Below are 6,563 nucleotides of genomic sequence, written 5' to 3' on the forward strand. Positions count from 1 at the left end.
CGTGATGGGAGCCTGGGACACCGGACTTGGGGCCTCAGTGCTCTGTTCCACACAGCGACTTGGGTCTGGGCTCCCCACGAGAAGCCTGGGGGGGGGGAGGGGACCCCCAGCGGGCATCGGCGAGGCCTGAGAACCTCATCTTCCCAACGCTGGAATCCATCCACTCTTTCCTCTGGGCCCCTCAGCCTGGCCCCAGTTTCCTTCACAGCCGTTCACCACCCAGCACCCAGAGTGGACTTAGAAACACCCTCTCAGCACGTGGACACCCCACGGCTTCCCCTGGCAGAGGGAAAAATCCCAACTCCTGGCCGTGGCTGGAGCCTATGACACTGAGCAGCCTCCGGACCAGGCAGCCTCAGGACCTTAGCGTGAGCCTCCCCTGCTCCGTCTCTGCCCATATGCTGCCTCCTGAGTGGGAAGCTCCCCAGCCAGTTTTCCCCCAACCTGACTTCCTCGCAGTCCTTAACGAGGTCAAGTGGCTGATGTCACATCCCCCTTGTACTGGGAATGGGGGGATCTCGTCCGCTGTGACCCCAGACCCCGTGGGCAGCGGGCATGCAGGAGGAAAAGGATGGAGAGTCCTGGTTGTCCCCCCACCCCCGCCTGACACTGCCTCAGTTTCCCTGACTTCAGTGTACAAGAGGAGTCGCCAGGCCACGCTGTTTCTGAGCACCACCAGCCCTGCCCGTCCGTCTTCTCAACATCTTAATTGTCAAGAGGTAGAAACTGGGGCCTAAGAGCAGGGGCCGGTGGGCAGGGGAGGGGAGCTGAGTGGGGGCTGGGGTGCCGCTGGGGGCAGGGGAGGGGAGCGGAGACTCAGGGGTCCCCAAGTGTGCGAACCCAGCGTCTAACTTCCTTGGTCCCATCCCCCTCCTACCTCGGTGCCAGGAAAGGCCGCACAGGAAGGCAGCTCCAAGGTGCCGCCCCTCCCCAGGCCGGAGGTGTGGGCCCTTCTCGGGAAGCTGGGCCCTTAACCCGGGTGGGGGGCAGCAGGCCTGGTGAATGGGTCTCTTCCCAGGCCCTGACCCGGCTTCCTGGCACCCTGGCAGCCGGGGCCCTTGCAGGGTGTGGACTTGCCCCTCCCCCGCCATCGCTGGCCCCTCCAGCTCCAAGCCTCTGCTTGCGTGAACGAGGAGGGTTAATGACACCCGCGGCTTAAGAGGACAGTGCTAAGGGGAACACGATGACCGCAGCACCAGCAGAGGCCACCCCGAGGAAGGGACAGGTGGGCTCAACAGAGGAAGAAGATTCCGGGCAGAGGTGGAAGAAGAACAGGGGGGTGGGGAGACAGAGAGAGACAGAGGAAGGGGTGGGGGGAGAAGAGAGGGATGGGGCAGGTGGCTGGAGGGGGTCTGGATGGACCCCAGGAGGGGCAGGGCCAGCACCAGCGGGGTAGGGGGGGCGGGGGGGACTGAACCGCACTTCCCACCTGCCCCAGGGACATCTGCTCTTGTTCCTAGGTGACTGAGCCCACGGGAGCCGCCTGGGTGGGGGCTGAGGTCCTGGCTGTATCCCCCCAGCCTGGGCTTCCTGCTCTTGGTCCCCACTTCCCAGCATCGGCCCCCCACCCCACCGGGAGGAAGTCCTCAGTGGCCTGTGTAGGAAGCCTCCTTCCCATGGAGGTCCCGGCCGCCACCCAAGCCCAACATCCTGGCCTCCTCCCCACCTTCCCAGGATGGCATCGGGGCTCTGCAGGGCACTCGGGGCCAAGGAGGGTGTCCAGAGAGGCCAGCGCCCCAGCCTTGGGAGATTCCCGTTCCCCCAGGACCCCTACACCGCGGCTGGCCAGCTCCCCTCGCTAACATCACTGGTCACTTGGGGGCCTCACGGATTTTCTTTGGGATGAGCTGGAGCCCTGAGGGCAGGGCTGGGTCATTTGGGGCCCCTGTCAGGTGCCCCACCCAGCTCTGGCGTTGAAGCACCCCAGACTTTAGCCTGAGCCCCCTCACTGGGTGGCTCCCTGCCTCGGTGGTCTCAGGGAGGCTGGGGGAGGAGACAGAGGCTCCTCAGTGAGGGGTCGCCTGTTACACAGCCAGCTCTAGGGCTGGACAGGAGCTGTTCCAGCAGGCCTTCGCCGTCCCTGCTGGCCCCTGAAGTCCCCTGGCCGAGCTGGGCTGAGGGGGTGAGGATGGCTGACTGGTGGACGACTTGGGAGCCTCGGGGCGCCCTGCCTGTAGAGGGGGAGGGGTTGGGCTGGGGTCACCGTCAGCGCCCAGAGCAGACCCCTCAGGACAGGCCCAGACTGACCTTAGCAGGTATGGGCAGACCAGGGTGGAGCTCAGATCAGAGGTCTGCTCGCCCAGCACCCACCCACCTGTCCCTCTGGCCACTTGTCGGCCAGCTGTCCACCCACCCATGTATCCATCCACCCCCAGCTGAACACCCTCCCCCCTCTACACCACCCCACGCATCCACTTTGGCAGTCCTGGTGTGGGGACCAGCTCTGTCTGAGGAGGAAGCCGACTCAGTGCTGTGATGGCGGTATGGGTGTTCCCTGAGGAGCGGAAGGGCCACCCCCAGGGCAGAAGTGCTGCAGTGAATGCAAACAGTTGACGAGGAACTGCCGTGGGTCACTAGCGCCAGCGCTGGGCCAGCTGTGTGAAATTCCAACCTTGCCGTAGGCCAGCTGGCTGCAGCCCAGCTGATCCATCCCAGGGCCCGGCTGGGGAGGTGACAAGGTTGGGGCACAGGACAAACTCAGGCCTGGGCAGAGCTGCCAGCCAGGCACGGCTACTCACCACCTGAAATGTAATTTTTAATTTAAATACCAACCTAAAAACAGACGTTTGATCCACTTATTGGAAAACTTTTAAGTACGTTTGGGACAATTTGGGTTTATGAATCTCCTTTTTCATCTACGATTTTATTATTTTTTATTGTTTTGGGCTGTGCCGCGGGGCTTGCGGGATCTTAGTTCCCTGACCAGGGATCGAACCTGTGCTCCCTGCGGTGTAAGCGCAGAGTCCTAACTACTGGACCGCCAGGGAATCCCTCATCTTCAGTTTTAGGAAATCTTATATATACAGATGAAATACTTCCAATGAAAATTAAGCAGAAAATACAGGTAAGGGTAAAATACACCCTGGACTTAGAGAATTTAGTATGAGTGCAGAATGTAAAAATCTCAGTATTTATTGAGTATTTCATGTTGAAATGATAATATTTTGGATATACCTGGTTAAATAAAGCATTTTAAAAAATAATTTATTTACTTTTTGGCTGTGTTGGCTCTTCATTGCTGCGTGCGAGCTTTCTCTAGTTGCGGCAAGCCGGGGGTGGGTGGTGGCGGCTACTGTTTGTTGCGGTGCGCGGGCTTCTCATTGAGGTGGCTTCTCTTCGTTGCGGAGCACGAGCTCTAGGCGCACAGGATTCAGGAGTTGTGGTATGTGGGCTCAGTAGCTGTGGCTCATGGGCTCTAGAGCACAGGCTCACTAGTTGTGGTGCACGGGCTTAGTTGCTCCATGGCATGTGGGATCTTCTTGGACCGGGGCTTGAACCCGTGTCCCCTGCATTGGCAGGTTGATTCTTAACCACTGTGGAACAGGGAAGTCCTTTTTTTTTTTTTTAAATTTATTGATTTTTGGCTGCGTTGGGTCTTCGTTGCTGCGCGCGGGCTTTCTCTAGTTGCCGTGAGCGGGGACTACTCTTCGTTGCGGTGCGCAGGCTTCTCATTGACGTGGCTTCTCTTGTTGTGGAGCACGGGATCTAGGGTCGTGGGCTTCAGTAGTTGTGGCACGTGGGCTCAGTAGCTGTGGCTCGTGGGCTCTAGAGCACAGGCTCAGTAGCTGTGGCACACGGGCTTAGCTGCTCCGCGGCATGTGGGATCTTCCCCAACCAGGGTTCGAACCTGTGTCCCCTGCATTGGCAGGTGGATTCTTAACCACTGCGCCACCAGGGAAGCCCTAAAGTACCTTTTAAAAAACTGATTTTCGGGCTTCCCTGGTGGCGCAGTGGTTAAGGGTCCGCCTGCCGATGCAGGGGACATGGGTTCGTGCCCCGGTCCGGGAAGATCCCACATGCCGCGGAGCAGCTAGGCCCGTGAGCCATGGCCACTGAGCCTGCGTGTCCAGAGCCTGTGCTCCGCAACGGGAGAGGCCACAGCAGTGAGAGGCCCGCGTACCGCAAAAAAAAAAAAAAAAAAAAAAACTGATTTTCTGTTTAACTGATGGCACCAGTTTCTCTTTCCATTTTTTCTGTGTGGCCATTGGGACTCTCTCCAGTGTTGGCCGGGGTGGGGGGGGCTTGCATTGGCTTTGTGTCTGTGAGCACAGAACGGAAATGCTGGGGTCCTCCACCGGACCCCAGGCTGAGCCCTGGGACCCCTACTGTGCTGAGGGGTTAGGACAGTGGTTGTCACACTGTGGAGGCTCCCCGCATTGAGAGGCTGGGGCCAGGGAGCCACTCCACCCTCCACAGCGGCCGGAGAACCATTGCGCCCCAGTGCCAGCGGTGCTGGGAACCTCAGAGGTTGGGAAACCCTGGGTGGCAGGCTGCTGGTGGACGACTTGGGAGCCTCGGGGTGCCCTGCCTGGAGAGGGGGAGGGGTTGGGCTGGGGTCACCGTCGGCGCCCAGAGCAGACCCCTCAGGAAAGTGCTCTGCCCAAGGGGCCTGTTTCAAGCGCAGGGTCTGTACCTGTGACATGAGTGGGACCAGGAGGATCCGAGCCTTGCAGCAAGGTCTGGGTGATGGGGCGGGGGTGCAAGGTCAGAGCCCAGTCAAGGTGGGGTTGGGGGTGGTTCTGCAGGGAGGGTGGGAAACTGGGGTGGCAGGGCTGCGCCCGCGTGTCTGGGGCAGGGCTCTGTGGGTGCTGGGTAGGGAATGGGGGCCAAGGTCCAACATCCAAGGTTGAGACTGATCCAGGTAAGCTGGGTGCCCAGCAGGGTGAGGGTCAGGGTGGGGGCTGAGATCAAGGTCCTGCTGGGGCCGGGGGTCAGGGTCCTGCCGGGGCTGAGGGTCAGGGGTCGGGGCTGAGGGTCAGGGATCGGGGCTGAGGGTGAGGGTCCTTCCGGGGCTGAGGATCAGAGTCCTGCCGGGGACGAAGGTTTCGGGTCGGGGCTGAAGGTCAGGGTCGGGCCGGGGTTGAGGGTCAGTGTCGGGCCGGACTGGGGCACCCTCCGCGCCGCCGTCCTTGATGACGAGCTCCTCGGCCAGCAGGCCGCGGCGGTTCAGCTCGGCTCGGCCCCGGGAGGTGCCGCATCCTGCAGCCACTAAGGCAGGAGCGCCCGGGTCCCGGCTCCCGCCACCCGCGCGTACCGGCGTCTTCTGCGGCCGCCACGCGCTGCCGGACTACAAGTCCGGGCATGCCCCGGGCGCCAGGGTGGCGGTCCGGGGCGCGTTTCCCACAAGGCCGCGCGCAGCGCAGGGGCTCTCTAGCCCCGACTGGCCAACGAGGTGGCGCGGCCCTCGGGCCCGACTTGGCGGCTGGGGAGGGGGTGTCCGTCTGCGCGTAATTTAGGGCGAATGACAGCGGCGTTGTGCCTCTTAAAGGTCCCGCCCCCAGTGCCCCTGCTGCGCTGGCATCGCCCGGGACCTGGACGGGGAGGTACGGGACGGAAGCCCCTGAGGCGGTTTGGGGTGGGTTCGGGGAAGCGGCGAGGCCGGGGGGTCCTCCACCCCGCACCGGAAGGCGCCGGCCCCGAGGAACGCACAGAGGAGCGTGGCCGGGCCTGGAGCCGCCCCTGCACCGCCGCGGCTGGGCCGTGGCGTCGGGGCTGCGGGGGCGTCTGAGCGTCTGGGGTGGGGTCGTGACGAGGGTCGTGTGTTGTGATGGAGTCCGTGCCAGGCGGCCGGAGTCCTGTTGCCCGGCCCAGGGCCACGGTGCTGGGGCCCTGAGTGTGTTCTCTAGCGCTGGGAAGATGACCATGCTCATGGTGAGGGTGGTTTTGTCTCAAGGGCCCTGATGAGGGTCACTCATTAAGACACAAATAGTTACTGAGCGCCCACCAGTTGCCAAATACTGTTCTCGGTGCCCGGGTGACAGCAGAGAGCAAAGTGGGCCGACCCTGCCCCGAGGGGCTTCCATTCTTATGGAGGCGGGGCGGGGGCGGGAGCCAGGAGGTGTAAACATTAAGTATAATAAACAGGCCAGTGTGCCTATAAATGTTGGACAGCTGGCACTTTAGGGCAAAAAGTCCTGCTCTGTAGCTTTCTTCATGCTAATTCCTGGGTGTAAATACTCCCACCGTGGCTGATGGGAGCTGCCAGCATGACATCAACTTGCTAAGTCAGCTCTCATGAGCTCCAGCCCATCACTGTGCTGGGGACAAATGCTACACTATATTAGTGGGTGATAAATGCTGTGGGAAAAAGAAAAAGATGGAAGGGGGATTGGCAGTGTGGACATGGGGCAAGTTGTAGGATGAAGTTGGGTGGGCAGATGCAGAGGTTTGAGCAAAGACTTGGGGGAAGTGAAGAGAATTAGGAAGCATCTGTGTGGGAAGGAGTGTACCAGGTAGAAGGTACAGTGAGTGCAAAGGCCCTGCAGCTGGGAGGCCAGAGGGGCGGCCCTGGAGGGATGGATAAAGCCAGAGAGGGGAGAAAGGACCTGGTCGTGGTCGGGTAG

This window comes from Phocoena phocoena, chromosome 3 (assembly GCF_963924675.1).
Source record: "Phocoena phocoena chromosome 3, mPhoPho1.1, whole genome shotgun sequence".
Classification (NCBI taxonomy): domain Eukaryota; kingdom Metazoa; phylum Chordata; class Mammalia; order Artiodactyla; family Phocoenidae; genus Phocoena; species Phocoena phocoena.